Genomic DNA, 17,233 nt, shown 5'->3' with positions numbered 1-17,233 from the left:
CATCTGTCGGTTCTCAATCATGTTGGAATAGAATCCATTGATTCTTTTGCGTCTGTCACTAACGCCCAGCCTTCAGGAGTTTGAAGCTCGTCACAGTCATTCAATCATTGAATCCTACTCAGAATACCACAGACAAGGTTTAGACCTTCCGGATTCTCTTGAATGCCGCCATCAATTCTAGCTTATACCACGAAGATTCTGATTAAGGAATCCAAGAGATAAACATTCAAGCCTTGTTTGATTGTAGAACGGGAGTGGTTGTCAGGCACGCGTTCATAGGTGAGAATGATGATGAGCGTCACATAATCATCACATTCATCATGTTCTTGGGTGCGAATGAGTATCTTAGAACAAGAATAAGCTGAATTGAATAGAAGAACAATAGTAATTGCATTAATACTCGAGGTACAGCAGAGCTCCACACCTTAATATATGGTGTGTAGAAACTCCACCGTTGAAAATACATAAGAACAAGGTCTAGGCATGGCCGTGAGGCCAGCCCCATGATCTAAGATAGCATAAGACTAAAGATAGCTACCAAGATGATCTAAGAACTAGACGTCCAAAGATGAAAATACAATAGCAAAATGTCCTATTTGTAGAGAACAAGTATCTTAGGGTTTACAAAGATGAGTAAATGACATAAAAATCCACTTCCGAGCCCACTTGGTGTGTACTTGGGCTGAGGATTGAAGCTTTCATGTGTAGAGACTTTTCTTGGAGTTAAACGCCAGCTTTTGTGCCAGTTTGGGCGTTTAACTCCCATTCTTGTGCCAGTTCCGGCGTTTAACGCCGGGCAGTTTTGAGCTGATTTGGAACGCCAGTTTGGGCCATCAAATCTCGGGCAAAGTATGGACTATTATATATTGCTGGAAAGCCCAGAATGTCTACTTTCCAACGCAATTGAGAGCGTGCTAATTGGGCTTCTGTAGCTCCAAAAAAATCCACTTCGAGTGCAGGGAGGTCAGAATCCAACAGCATCTGCAGTCCTTTTCAGCCTCTGAATTAGATTTTTGCTCAGGTCCCTCAATTTCAGCCAGAAAATACCTGAAATCACAGAAAAATACACAAACTCATAGTAAAGTCCAGAAAATTTAATTTTAACAAAAACTAATAAAAATATAATAAAAACTAACTAAAACATACTAAAAACAATGCCAAAAAGCGTATAAATTATCCGCTCATCAGGTCCCAAACAAGGCACGTAAATCCCTTGAGCAGTTTCAAACAGGTTCTGAGGCTTCCAGTGTGCTGAATGTCAGAACAGACTCCAGGATCCCAAACTTTACTTTTACACCCGTCTTTGTCTTGATCTGCATTTTTCCAGACGGGTGATAAGTAATCTGAATTCTCACCGTAGTGACCAAACAGCTTCTGAGACCCATTCAATTGAGCTTGACACCAATCCTTGGATTTTGCATACCAAATCTGAATACGATCCATTTTCCTCTTACTTTTGAAGCCACAGAGAGCTCTAAGCTGGCCATCTATTTCAAGCAAGCCATATTCAAGTGGAAAAGTAAAGATAAAGGCCAAGAATTTTACCCATTTGAAGTTGGAGTTGGGTGGTAGTGGCCTTGGGATATGTGTTTCCAGTGGTTCTACAAGCTCTCCTCCCTAGTATTCCTCTGTGAATTCCTCCACTTCTTTGCAAACTTCTTCAATTTCAACCATGTCTTGATCAAAGTCCTCGATTTCTTCCTCATCACTAAAGTCATAAGTTGGAGGTTGAGAAAAGTCTACCTCAGCATCGTCTTCGTATTCACTTGGGGAAGGTTCTTCTGTCTCAAAGAAGTCACTTGCGGATGCAAGTTCATTATTAGGAGAACTTGACTCGTGATTATCATTATCAAGGAAACTCGCGTCTTGGGTTGTACCATCCAGTTCTTCATAAGATACCTGCTTTGGGAGTTGTGCACTGTCCTCCTTAGCATCAATTGTAATTTCCTTGACGGAATTTTCCACAACTCTGGATTTCCATTGAGGTTCATCATCTCCTAAGTCTTCAACCAATTCTGCTTCTTCTTGGATAATTTGGGCTTCCTCCAATTGTTCCAGTATAAATTCATGCTCCTTACTGTCCACCAGAGTTTCTAGAATCTCCTTCATGCTATGTTCTTCATGAGATTGCCCACATGAAGCCATGGGGGTTCCTTGAGTATCCGAATGTCGGGGAGGTAATCGACTTAACGCTTGGTCCAGTTGGCGAAGGGTTGCATTAAGTTTTTCCACTGTTTCCTTAAAACGCTCCTTTGATTCTTGAGGTAATGGATATGGACATGGTACATAGGAAAGTGGTGGTTCTTGGGAGTAATTGGATTGGAATTGGGGTGGGTAAGGGTCATACGGGGGTGAATGGTGAAAAGAGGCTTGTGAGTATGGTGGTCCAAAGCTATGTTGAGGAGATGGTTTATAAGCATAAGGTGGGGCTTGTTTGTAACTACAAGGGGGTCCACCATATCTATTGTCTTGTCATGTATTGTAGAATGGTCTTCGTCCATGGTGTCGTGGAAGGTGTTGTTGCCTAAAGGGTTGATCAGATCCTCGCGGCTCCGTCCATCTTTGATTGCCTTGACCTTGATGCATGTTCCTGTTATAGCTTCCATTCCCTTCAAAAAAATTAGAACTAAACTCAAAGCGAGAGGGGTGAGAACTCATAGTAGCTATTAAAAATAAAAAGGGAAAACAAAAACAAATAAACAAGTAAAAGAAAAATATTTACAATAACCAATAATAAGGCACACGTTTGCAATTTCTCGGCAACGGCGCCATTTTGACGATCGGATTTTCTGTCGGTAAAGAAATTCACAAATATAATCGCATTGTAAGTACAGCTTCTAAACCAACAGAAAATCCTTTCGTACAAATGTTTAGTTGTCACAAGTAACAAAACCCAATGAAATTTATAAACCAAAGTATTCAAACCTCGGGTCGTCTTCTCAAGAAATTGCAGGGAAGTATGATTTATTATTGGTTATGAAAAATAGTATTTTTGGGTTTTCGAAAGGTTTGAACAAGCGAAATAAATTGCAAGAGTTAATAAATCAATAGCTAACAAAACTCTTGGCAAGGTATGAAAATTAAAAGTCCTATCCTAGTTATCCTTATCAATGGTGATGAGAATTATATTTTGCTCCCACTAAGTCAACCTCTAACTATGAAGGTAAGTCAAGTGGATGAATCAATATGAATCCTCAAGTTCTAGTCAATTTCCAAGGAATGACTAAAGTTAGTGGAATTCAAGTCAATTAGCAAAGATAATAATTATCAATCACAAAAGAGTTTGATAACTCAAGAGTCTCTAATTATTCAACCAAAGCCAAGAATATCGAAAACTAAATTAAAATCATAAATATGAAATACCTCAAATTATATTAATTAAGAAAATCCTAACATGAAAAGTTCATAAGCCAATTTGGCAACATAAATCAAATAAAAGCATTAGAGTATCTAAAAATGGAAGAGAAACATAAATTAAAGTAACATTGAACCTGTAATTGAAGAAATCATAGCCTAATCCTAATAGAAATCCTAAATCCTACTAAAACTACATCTAAAATATCAAAAGTGAATTATGAATGTGGTATGAATTATTTTGATGAATGGATGGATTCTCTAATTTATAGCCTTTAATCTATATTTTCTAGGCTTGGATCTGGACCAAAAAAGGGTCCAGAAGTCGCTGGGGCCAACTTCTACAATTTTCTGCACGTGGGGTTTGTCACGCGTCCGTGTGGGTCACGCGGTCGCGTCATCTGGAGTTTTGCTTTTACACGCGGCCGCATCAGTCACGCGTCCGCGTCAGTTATGTTTCGCGCGAGTCACACGTTCACGTCATGCACGCGTTCGCGCAGATGCCAGTTTCTTCAAAAACTCCATTTTGTGCTTTCCTTCTATTTTGTATGTTTCCTTTTCATCCTTTAAGTTATTCCTGCCCTATAAAACCTGAAAGTACTCAACACACAGATCACAGCATCGAATGGTAATAAAGGGTAATTAATTTTAATATTTCTAAAGCATAGGAAACATGTTTTCACTTATGTCATATCACAAGGAAGGAATTGTAAAATCGTGCAAATTCATATGAATAAGTGGGTGAAGAATTGATGAAATCACTCAATTGAGCACAAGATAAATCACAAAATAGTGGTTTATCAGTCATCACCGTTGGTGGAGTTGCTATTTTGGGTGACATTTCGGACATTTATCTCTTAGTTTGTGTCACTTTGTTTTATTTTGCACTTATGGATTATTGTACATATTAGTATTTTGGGATACTTTTGTCTTAGATTGTTGCATTTTGCATTTTGGATCATTATATGTATTTGATATTTTGAGTTGGGTTGCTTTATGTAGTTGTTTTAGCTTTTTGGTTGTGATTGGAAAATGTGGATTTATTGAAACCTAGTTTATCCCTCTTTGCATAACGGATTTGGTTTGTTTGAAAAAGGGACTAAACTAAGGAATTTTTAAAATTTCTCAATCACAACATTGCATTAATAAGCTTAGTCAAAACAATGAAATTTTCCAAGGAATTTATCTATAGGGCACCAACCCAATTGATTGAAAAAAAAAATTAGAACTTGTTTGAATTATACAATTGTGGATCATGTTTTTGAGTTAAGAACACAAGCATGTGAGATTTGAGCCTAATTATGTGGTTACATCATATAGCCACTTATTTTCCTTCTTGTGTGTAATTGTTCTCTTTCTAGGATTGTGATATTTGATTTGTTTAATTCTATATGTCCATTATTTTGTGTATACATGCACTTATATGATTGAGGCCATTGTTTCATTAGCTCACTTATCCAAATAGCCTACCTTTTATCTTCCATTGTTAACCAATTTTGAGCCTATACTTAACCCAATTGTTCTTTATTTTAGCACATTACAAGCCTTAAGTGAAAAACAATAAATGTCCCTTGTTTGGATCTTTGATTAGTTTAGGCTAGTGAGAGTGTTTATTATTCAAGTTTGGGGAGATTTGGGGAACATTGGTTGCGATAAAAGGGTATTTTGTATTTCTATATTTGGAAATTGGGTGCATACTCATGTATGAATCAAATGTTTAGACCTTATGCATTGATGTTCTTTTATATAGTTTAGCTTGAAAAAAAAAAGAAGAAGAAAAAAAAGAAAAAGAAAGAAAAAGAAAAGAAATAAAAAGGGAACAAAATGCCCCCAAATTAAAGTTCAATAAAAATCAATGCATAAGTGTTGTGAAGTGAAAAGAAAATACATGAGTATGTGAAAAAGTGAAGAATGGGTAGTTAGGTTAGCACTTAATTTGTATAGGTTGTCATAGGTTAGGTGGGAAGTTTAGGTTAATCAAAGATTCGAATTCTAGTCCACTTAACCATATATGACCCTACCTTGACCCTAGCCCCATTACAACCTATGGGAAAGCCCTAATGATATTTGTATGCATACATTGAATAATTGTTGATTGTTAGATGAAAAATAAATTTTGGAAAGAATGATTAGGGAGAATTGAGTGAATCAACCCTATACACTTGAGTGACTAGAGCGGATACACATCTGGTGAGGGTTCGATCGCTCAATTACATGTTCCACCATGATCATTATTCTTCATGCAAGTTTATAAAATCTTTCTAATAATTCAATACAATTGTGGGTTTAGTTTGGTTTGAATTGATTCCTAGTGCTTTAGCCCTTATGCTTACATATGTTTTCTTGGAAGTTGATTTGTTTTGACCAAGTGATTGCATTCATATAGATAGTTGCATTTAGATAGGTTGCATATAGTTTAGTTCCATTGAATAAATGTTGATACCCTTTGTCTCTTTCTTGAGTTTAGCATGAGGACATGCTTAGTTTAAGTGTAGGGAGGTTTCATAAACCCCAATTTTGTGGTTTATCTTGTGCTTATTTTGGGGGATTTTATCACCTTTTCTTACATTTATTCAATGAAATAGCATGATTTTGTAATTCTCCCTTAATTTATGCTTAAGTGTAAAAACATGCTTTTTAAGCCCTTAAATTGGTAATTTTTATTCACATTTGATTCCACTAGATGCCATGATGTGGTTGTTAGTGAATTCAGATTGAAAAGGCTAGGAGTGGATCAAATGAGTGAAAAGAAAAGCATGCAAGTGGAGAACTCATGGAAAAACAAGGATTTGGAGTGCATTCATGGACGCGCACGTGCAACAGATGCGCACGCGTGAAGATGCAGTCGCATGGCGACGCGTATGCGTGACCCATGCGTACGCGTCGATACTCGCACGTGACCTCATTAAAGTGAAAATACTGGGGGCAATTTCTGAGATGTCCAGGCCTAAATCCAACTCATTCTTGAGGCTATTTCATGCAGAATTCAAGCTGGGACAAGGGGGAGCACTTAGTTAGTCATGACGAGCCTTTAGTTAGTTTTCTAGAGAGAGAAGCTCCTTCTTCTCTCTAGAATTAGGTTAGGATTAGGTTAATTTCTCTAAGATCCAAGGTTCAATTGTTGTTTTCATCTTGTTTCCTTCACAATTTCTTGTTCTAATCCTTCAATTCTTCTTAGTTCTCTTGTCAATTTTACTTTCATGCCTCTTTTATGTTAGATGTGGCTTACAATTAATGCAATTTGATGGTTGATGTTCCTTTATTTTTTATTTGAATTGTGAATTTTACTTTCCTTGCAATTGGTAGTTGGTAGATTTTACTATTTCTTGCTCATTTACCATGCTTTCCTTTTATATCTTCCAAGTGTTTGGCAAAATGCTTGGTTGGATGTTAGAGTAGCCCTTTGAGTATTCTTGGCTTGGAAAGAGTAATTAGGCAATCTTGAGTCATGAAAACGTAACCTATGTTGGTGATCTAGAATTGTTAGCTAATATTGTTTCAATTGACGCTAGTCTCTTGCTAATTCAATTAGTAAGTTGACTAGGACTTTTGGATCGAGATTAGCTAGTCTTATTAGACTTTCTTCGAGTATGAGGATAACATGATACCTTCCTCCATCGTCAGGGATGACGTAATAAGATAAATTCTTGTTTACTATTGTGAAATGATTGATTAGTCTTGTTTGACATTCTCCCTATGTGAAGATAACATGATACCTTCTTCCATTTGCCGGAGTTGACTAAATAGGATGAATTAATCATTGCATGACTATGATAGAAGGCCTATATTCTCAACCCTTGCCATGAATGTCTCTCTTTATTAATTGCTTTCTTTAATTGCTCGCTTGGTTTACTTTCCTTGTCATTTAATTTCTTGCCCTCTTATCAATCAAACCCCTTATTCCTTCATAGCCAATAATCATTCACTTCAATGCAATTCCTTGTGAGATAACCTGAGGTTTAAATACTTCGGTTAAATTTTTATTGGGGTTTGTACTTGTGACAAACAAATTTTTTATTGGGAGGATTATTTGTTGGTATAGAACTATACTTGCCATGAGATTTCATTTGTGAAATTCTATACCATTAAATAATCCTTTAATCACATGTCAATTGGCACAAAAAGGCTTTCCTGTGATTTCCTTTCCTTCTATCTTCTTCTATTTGCTCTCATCTACTATTTCCAAGGTATTTTTCTTCTACTTCTTTTATTTCTTTTCTTTTCTTTCTTCTTCTTTCTTCACTTCTGACTTTAAGGAGAAGCTTCTTGCCTATTGGTGTGAAGGGTCTCTTTCTTTTCTTTTCTTTTCTTTTCTTTTCTTTTCTTTTCTTTTTTTCTTGTTTATGACCAGGAACAGAGATAAATAACCTCTTTTTCATCTTAACCCTGAACCTGAAAGAACTATAAGAAGGCATTTACAACAAGTTAAAGCACAATACTCCGGAAGAGACCTTTCAGAAAATTTTGAACAAGAAATAGAGGACATGACCGAACCACAAGAGGAGCCTAGAAAGGTCTTTAGTGACTTCACCATGCCTATCTCTGACTTTTATGGCAGAAGCATTGTTGTACCTGCCATTGGAGCTAACAATTTTGAGCTTAAGCCTCAGTTAGTCTCTCTTCTGCAGCAGAACTGCAAATTCCATGGACTTTCACTGGAAGATCCACATCCGTTCTTAGTAAAATTTTTACATATCTGTGATACTGTAAAGACCAATGGAGTAGCTCCTGAGGTTTATAATCTTATGCTCTTTCCCTTTGCCTTAAGGGATCTAGCCTAAAGAGACTCTTGACTCTTGGGAAAAACTGGTTAATACTTTTCTGGCTAAGTTCTTTCCCCCCTCAAAGGATAAGAAAGATTAGAGTGGATGTTCAAACCTTCAAACAAAGATAAGGTGAATCCCTCTATGAAGCTTGGAAAAGATACAAGCAACTGATCAGGAGATGTCCTCCTGACATGCTCTCAGATTGGTCCATCATAGGCGTATTCTATGATGGTTTGTCTGAGATGTCCAAAATTTCATTGGACAGCTCTGCAGGTGAATCTCTCCACTTGAAGAAAATGCCTGCAGAAGCAAGAGAGCTCATTGAGATAGTTGCAAACAACCAATTCATGTACACCTCTAAAAGGAATCTTGCAAACCATGGAACCTCTCAGAATAAGATCTTGACCCAACAGGTCAACATGATCTCTCAACATCTGATTGGGATACAAACTGTAGTTGGCAGTAATCAGGAAGCTTCTTCAGAAACAGAAGCTTATGATCCTGATCAACCCACCATGGAGAAGGTGAATTACATGGGAGAACCCTATGAAAACACTTACAACCATTCATGGAGGAATCGTCCTAACCTCTCATGGAAGGATCAGCAGAAACCTCAGCAAGGTTTCAATAACAATCAAGGTGGTAGGAACTATAATAGGTTCAACAACAGACCATCATTCCCATCTTCTCAAGGGAATATGGAGACCTCTAACCAAAGGCTTTCTAACTTAGCCATTCTAGTCTCCAGCTTCACTAAGACCAGTAGACCACCCATAGTTTCATTAATGAAACAAGGTCTTCCATTAGAAACTTGGAGGCACAGGTTGGTCAACTGAGCAAGAGAATTCCTGAGACCCCTCCTGACACTCTTCCTAGTAACACTGAGGTGAATCCAAGAGAAGAGTATAAGGCCATAACCATGGGGGTAGAGGCCAAACCTGAGAATAATGGGAAGGCATTGAACGCCAGTGAAGAAGCCTTCACTAAGCATTCAACGCCCTCAATGGCAGCAAGCCTGGCATTAAACGCTAGTAAGGAACTCCTCACTGGGTGTTAAACGCCAGTGAGGAGGGCGTTTAACGCCCATCTTGGTAGAAAAGCTGGGCTGGTGGGCGCTAAACGCTAGTGAGGAACCCCTCACTGGGCGTTCAACGCCCAACCATGCAGCCATTCTGGCGCTGAACGCCAGTGAGGAACCCCTCACTGGGCGTTCAACGCCCACCAGCCCAGGGAAGCTGGCATTGAACGCCAGCAAGGACATCCCTGCTAGGCATTCAACACCCAGAATGCTAGAGAGACTTGCATTTAATGCTAGTCAGGGTGGATAGCAAGGGCGTTCAACGCCCAATAAGCTGACAGAGCTGGCGTTGAACGCCAGCCAAAGCACAACCTTTAAGTGCTTAAAGCCCACTCAAGAACCCTCTAGCCCAGAACCAAAGGAAACCATAAAGACAATTGAGGTTTCATTGAATACACTTCTATAGTGCATAAGTTCTTATGACTACTCATCGTCAGATGAGGATGAAGACACTAGGGAAGAGCAAGTTGCTCGGTATCTAAGAGCTCTTTTGAGGCTGAATGCCAAGGTATTTGGTACAAAGCCTCTGGAGGAAGAACCTCCACTACTTAACAAAGAACTCCATGCTTTGGTTTAGCAAGAGCTACCTTAAAAGCTTTCAGATCCTGGACGCTTTCTGATTCCTTGCACCATAGGCACTATGACCTTTGATAAGGCTCTGTGTGACCTAGGGTCAAATATTAACCTCATGCCAATCTTTGTAATGGAGAAGTTGGCAATCCTTGAGGTACAAGCTTCACATATCTCTTTAGAGATGGCAGACAATACCATGAAGAAGCCATATGGCTTAGTGGATGATGTATTGGTTAAAGTTGAAAACTACTACATCCCTGCAAACTTCATTGTCTTGGACAAAGGAGAGGATGAGGATAACTGTGTCATCCTTGGAAGACCTTTCCTAGCCACAGCCAATGCTATCATTGATGTGGCTAAGGGAGAACTAACCCTAAAGTTAGGAAAGGATCACATCTTATTCAAGATGCCTCATCCCAATTCTTCCTCTAAAAGAGAGATAACTGTGCAACACCTGGTGTGCTGATGCGTGAGCATCTTTTCTATCTTTTTCTAGTGAATTTGCATCTAATTTGTTGAGTTTAATTAAGAATTAATTATATTTTAGCCACTATGGATGCTATATTAAGTTTTGTGCAATAATGTTTATTTTAGGTAGCATTCGGCTAGATTTGATGGAGTTTCTGCAGCACAAGAATCAAAAGAGATGGCTGCGAGGAGCGACATGCATGCGTGCCTGACGCGTGCACGTGAATTGGAGGTATCCGTGGTGACGTGTATCCGTGACAAACACGCACGCGTGAATTGAAGATTTGCTCAGTGACGCGTCCGCATGACCGACGCGTCCGTGTGACTCGCAAAAAATACCATCGACACGTACGCGTGACTGACACGTACGCGTGACATGCGCCACGTGCAGAAAAACGTAGAAAAATGCTGGGGGCGATTTCTGGGCTGTTTTGACCCAGTTTCCAGGCCAGAAAACACATATTAGAAGCTGCAGAATGGACGAAACAAGTGGTCCCCACCCATCAGCTGAAAACTTGTTAATTAATTCGAATTTAAATTCAAAATCTTATTTTTAGGAAAAGATATTATTTTTAATTTTAGATAATTAGATTTAAATTTATTAGAATTAGTTATAAAAAGGGATCAGATGCCATCAGATTGGAACGAGGTACATTTTTATCTGAATCCTTATTTTCCCTCTCAATCATGAGCAACTAATCCTCTATTGTTAAGGTTAGGAGCTCTGTCTATTTGTATGGATTGATTCGTTTGCTCTTTCTAATTTAATCCATGTTTTAATTTATATTTCAATAATTGTTTTCGTTCTTTATTTTATGAATTTGGGTGGAACGCAAGTATGACCCATGTTCTAATTGAGTTCTTGTAAAACTTGGAAAAGCTCTTTACTTGAACAACAGCTTGAAAACATATTATCCTAAATTTCTAATTGTTTGTATTTAACGGGATACGTGACATATAATCCCCTTATTTTTGGATAATTAGGATTTTTGTGGCATATAAACAGGAACTTGATCATCACCCTCTAATTGGAATTAATTGACCAAGGAATTGGCAGTTAATGAATTTTAGAGGAGACTAGGAAGGTCTAAGGAATTAGGGTCTAGTCACATATAGTTTGCCATGAATTAAATCTTGCATGATTAAATTAGTTAGTAAGGAAAATCAATCTGGAAAATAGATATCTCTAAAACCTTAACTGTTTTCTCAATATTTTATTTCCAACTTATTTATCTGTATGTCTTTAATATTCCAAATTTACTGTTAATGCTTTTGAACTTCCAAACACTATTTTTGTTTGTCTAACTAAGCCTATCAAACACTATTGTTGCTTAATCCATCAATCCTCATGGGATCGACCCTTACTCACGTAAGGTATTGGTATGACTTGGTGCACTTGCCGGTTAGTCTGTGTGGGTTAGAAAACACCGCACCAAGTTTTTGGCGTCGTTGCCGGGGATTGACTGTGATTAACAACTATTAGTTATTTGATTGCTTAGATTAGGCGTTTTATTTTTAATTTTATTAAAATCTATTTTTAAAAAAACTTTCAAAAAAAATATATATATTTATTTTGATTTATTTTATTTAAAAAAATTTTTCCCTCTTAATTTTTGAAATTAAGTTTGGTGTCCTCGTAGTAATTTTTCTCAAAAAAATATTTTCAAAAAAAATCTGTTCTGTCTTCTTTGCTTTTCTGTTTACCACATGGTACGTTTAATTCTTTTTGGTGTTTTGTGCTAAGAAAAAATAATGGAGAGAGATAACATGGGTTACTACTCACACCCGAGTAGTGATTCATATTATAGTGGATGGAGGAACTATCTAAATTTTGGTTGGCAAAGTCAAAATCTAAGGAACCTCAATACTCCATATTCCAACTATCAAGAGCCACCACCTCCATATTCATATCAAGAACCACCACCTCTCTATCCATACTAAGAACCATCCTCTTTTTACACTTATCAAGAACCAACATCTCCTTCTTATGCATATCAAGAGCCACCATCTCCTTATTCATCTCAAATACCATCAGATCTTGAGCTCCTCATGAAAGAATTCCTACATGATATAAAGACGAGTGTCAAGAATGTAGAGAAATATGTGCAGACGATGATCAAGAACCAGGAAGAGGAACAAGCAAATTCCTTTCCAAGAGATACAATGCAAGATCCTAGGGAAAAAAGTGAAGAAACCAATCAAAGGAGTTTATACTCCAGTGAATTAGAAAACTTTCTACCCTCACAAATGGAAGAAGAGGAAGATGCACAACCTCCCATGCCCTTGGTAAACAATGAAAAAGAGATTGAATTAGAAGAAAGCTACCAAGAGAAAGAGGTTGAAATTGAGGAAGCTTGCAAAAAGGTGGAAGAATTCAAAGAAGAACACAAGGGAGTGGAGCTTGCAAGACCTCTTCCAAAGCCATCTCCATCCAATACAACATTCAAGTGGATAAAATTCCTACCCTTAACCTTTACTTTTCCACTTGAATATAGGCTACTGGAGATGGATGGTCAACTTAGAGCTCTTTGTGGCATTAAGAGTAAGAGGAAGATGGTTAGTGGCAAGAGTTGTCAAGCAAGGTTCAATATGGTTGCATGCTCTAAATTGAAGTGCAAGGATTGGTGTAGAGCTAATCTAAATGGGTCTAGATGGTTGTTTGGATGTCTCTGTGAGAATTCAGATCACTTGCCACCTGGTGAGAACAATCATGATACACAAGAAGACGAGTGTAAAAGCAAGATTTGGGACCCTGGAATTTATTCCCACAATCAACACTCTTGGAGCCTTGTCACTTGTTTCAACTTGCTCGAAGGCGTTATGCGCCTAGTATGAGATCCCGGTAGCCATTGGAATTACAAACATTGGTGGAAATTCCTTGATCAGTACAAGCTCAAGCCACCATGACAAAGAGCTCATGACATGTCCAACTTAAGGACTTTAACTAAAAGTGCTTGGTGGGAGACAACCCACCGTGGTATGATCGTTTCTTTTCATTCTTAGTTATTTTCGTAGTAGTAGTTTTCTTACTTGTTTGATTTTTATTGAGTTCTTACTAATTTTCTGATCATGCAGCTATTTTATCATAGGAACCGAACACCTCAAGTTAAAAAAATTGACAGAGAGTTGCGTAGAAGTGGCGCCAGAATAGAGCCTTTCGCACAAACAAACCCACGCGAACACGTACCCCACGCGTGCGCGTCGTTTGTGATTTTCGCCATCCACACGGGCGCGTCACCGACGCGGACGCGTGACCTGCAAAATCGACGTAAAAGAGTGTTTGGGCAGAGAGTTGTGCTGGCTTGGGGCAAGAAGTATGTTAAAAGCACAAATTTGGTCATGCGGATGCGTGACTGACACGTCCACGTCAATTGCACATATAGCCATCCACGCGAGCGCGTGCTTGACGCGCACGCGTCATATGAAAATTTGGTTCCCAAGCCATGCAAACAGAAAGTCACGCGGGCGCGCGGCTGGTTTCGCGCGAATCGCACAAAACCCAGTGCACGCGAACGCGTGCCTGACGCTTACGCATCATTATGAAAATTTCGCAACCCACGCGAACGCGTGCTACACGCGTTCGCGTCGCTTGCGCCACTTAACTACACTTGTTCGCTGCCTAGTTTTCTTTCTCTCTCTCTCCCAATCCTAATTCTCGCTTATTCTTTTATCCTTTTATTTTTCTTTCCTCATAATATTTATCTCTTCTATTTTCAGTTCTTATTTGCTTGAGGACAAGCAAACCTTTAAGTTTGGTGTTGACGCTTCGCTTAAAGGTTTTCTGTTTATTCCTATGGCACAAAAGGGAGGCGAATCATCTTCACAAAGGAGCACAACCTGGAGAATAAAACGACCACTTGGATAACAAAGGTGGTTGAGTTCCTTTCATTTGTTATTCCTTCCCTCTTTTTCTATGTTATGTTCCGATTTTCTGCTATTTTACTTTGTCTGTTGCATGATCCTTTATTAGTTAGAATCCTAGGACTAGTTCAGTTTTCTCTTACTTGCTTTAATTCTGAAAAGATATCTCATGTATTACTCACTGAACTTGAATTCAAATAAAAAAATACAGAAGTGATGTATGGTATGAGAAATTGATTTAATTTTAAGAGTAGTCTTATTTACTTAAATATGGTGGTATTTTCTGTGATTTTTGAATGCATGATGTGAACAGTGCATATTTGAATTTGAATCAAGGGATGTTAATGTATAAGGAACATGAATTTAGAGAATTATTATGACTTCTCTGAAATAAACAAAAATTTAATCCTTGAAGCAAAAGAAACAGCAAAAGAAAAAAATAAATAATAATAAAAGCAAGGTCCAAGGCTCTGAGCATCAATGACTAGGGAGGTCAGACATTATTAAAAGCTCAAAGAATTGTTTCCCTAGTCATATGCTTGTGGTGTGATTGTGTCAAGTAATCCTTGAGACAAAACCCTTAGAGTCGAGACCAAGTGCATTTAGCAGAGTATGCCAAAGGCTTTGAGCACCACTGTCTGGGAGTAACTGAAAGAAAAATCAGAACTCAAAGGGAGTTCCCCAGTTAAGTGCTTGTGGTGTTTCTGTGTCAAGAAAAGCTTGAGACAAAACATTTAAAGTCACGGCTAGGCTAAAGGTGCAAAGCACTAAAGAAAAATAAATTAAAGTAAACTTTGCTATGTTCAAGGATTAAACTGAAATATAAAAGATCAGAGAATTTATAATATTATCCGGATTCTAATTCCGAATGACAATGACATCCTTCTGATTCAAAGGAGAGTGAGATGCCAAACCTATACAGGATTACAGTTATAAACCCCACTATAAAAAGAGACATGAGCTTAATCGAACTCTCATTCTATGTAAATTCACATCCTAAGCTTATATTAGTTTTGGTTGCTTAAGGACAAGCAACAGTTCAAGTTTGGTGTTGTGATGCGTGAGCATCTTTTCTATCTTTTCCTAGTGAATTTGCATTTAATTTGTTGAGTTTAATTAAGAATTAATTATATTTTAGCCACTATGGATGCTATTTTGAGTTTTGTGCAATAATGTTTATTTTAGGTAGCATTCGGCTAGATTTGATGGAGTTTCTGCAGCACAAGAATCAAAGGAGATGGCTGCGAGGAGCGACGCGCACGCGTGCTTGACGCTTGCGCGTGAATCGGAAGTATCCGTGGCAACACGTATCTGTGACTGACGCGCACACGTGAATTGAAGATTTGCTCAGCGACGTGTCCGCGTGACTGACACGTCCGCGTGACTCGCAGAAAAGACCATCGACACATACGCGTGACTGACGCGTACAGGTGACATGCGCCATGTGCAGAAAAATGCAAAAAAATGCTGGGGGCGATTACTGGGCTATTTTGACCCAGTTTCCAGGCCAGAAAACACAGTTTAGAAGCTGCAGAATGGACAAAACAAGTGGTCCCCACCCATCAGCTGAAGACTTGTTAATTAATTCGAATTTAAATTCAAAATCTTATTTTTAGGAAAAGACATTATTTTTAATTTTAGATAATTATATTTTAAATTTATTAGGATTAGTTATAAAAAGCGATCTGATGCCATCAAATTGGAACGAGGTACATTTTTATCTGAATCCTTATTTTCCCTCTCAATCATGAGCAACTAATCCTCCATTGTTAAGGTTAGGAGCTCTGTCTATTTGTATGGATTGATTCGTTTGGTCTTTCTAATTTAATCCATGTTTTGATTTATATTTCAATAATTATTTTCGTTCTTTATTTTATGAATTTGGGTGGAACGCAAGTGTGACACATGTTCTAATTGAGTTCTTGTAAAACTTGGAAAAGCTCTTTACTTGAACAACAGCTTGAAAACATATTATCCTAAATTTCTAATTGTTTGTATTTAACGGGATATGTGACATATAATCCCCTTATTTTTGGATAATTAGGATATTTGTGGCATATAAACTGGAACTTGATTATCACCCTCTAATTGGAATTAATTGACCGAGAAATTGGCAGTTAATGAATTTTAGAGAAGACTAGGAAGGTCTAAGGAATTAGGGTCTAGTCACATATAGTTTGCCATGAATTAAATCTTGCATGATTAAATTAGTTAGTAAGGAAAATCAATCCGGAAAATAGATATCTCTGAAACCTTAACTGTTTTCTCAATATTTTATTCCCAACTTATTTATCTGCATGTCTTTAATATTCCAAATTTACTGTTAATGCTTTTGAACTTCCAAATACTATTTTTGTTTGTCTAACTAAGCCTATTAAACACTATTGTTGCTTAATCCATTAATTCTCGTGGGATCGACCCTTACTCACATAAGGTATTACTTGGTACGACCCGGTGTACTTGCCGGTTAGTCTGTGTGGGTTAGAAAACACCGCACCATGTGCCAACCCTCTCTTTCTGTGCAGAGCTTTACAGAGTCCCCAGACATCAATTCTAAGTTTGGTGTTGGGCAGCCATCAACAAGCTCTAAGCACAAAGGTACTAAAAAGAAAGTACCTAAAGGCTGGAGGGACAAGAAAGTTCCTACTAAAGGCCTCTCACCTGGCATGAGAGTTGTCTTCACTAAGAAGCCAGCCTTACCGCACACAGTGAGTCGTGTCCTATTTCTAGAGCATGTAGAGCTTATTCATGAGAGGACATGAAGAAAATTCACTGTAAGGGGTGAAAATCTGAGCCCATACTCACCTCCGTAATGAGCTAACCGTCAAGCTAATGACGTTAAAATAGCACTTGTTGGGAGGTAACCCAACTTTACTCAACTATATTATTTTTATTTTGTTTTTCTTTCAGTTGTTAGAGTCATGATCATATGCATCAGTCAGAACAGAGACTAAATCTCACAGCAGTGAAAATAGAACACTCTAAGTGGAGTGTTAACGTTGAACGCCAGCCAGAGTATCCTTGCTGGGCGTTCAACGCTCCAAGAGGGGAGCATTGCAAGCGTTGAATGCCAGCTAGGGAGCATCCCCTGGGTGTTCAAACGCCAGTGCAAGAGAGCAGGGAATCTAGAATT

This window comes from Arachis stenosperma, chromosome 9 (genome assembly GCF_014773155.1).
Source record: "Arachis stenosperma cultivar V10309 chromosome 9, arast.V10309.gnm1.PFL2, whole genome shotgun sequence".
Taxonomy (NCBI): domain Eukaryota; kingdom Viridiplantae; phylum Streptophyta; class Magnoliopsida; order Fabales; family Fabaceae; genus Arachis; species Arachis stenosperma.
This window is presented reverse-complemented; position numbering follows the sequence as displayed.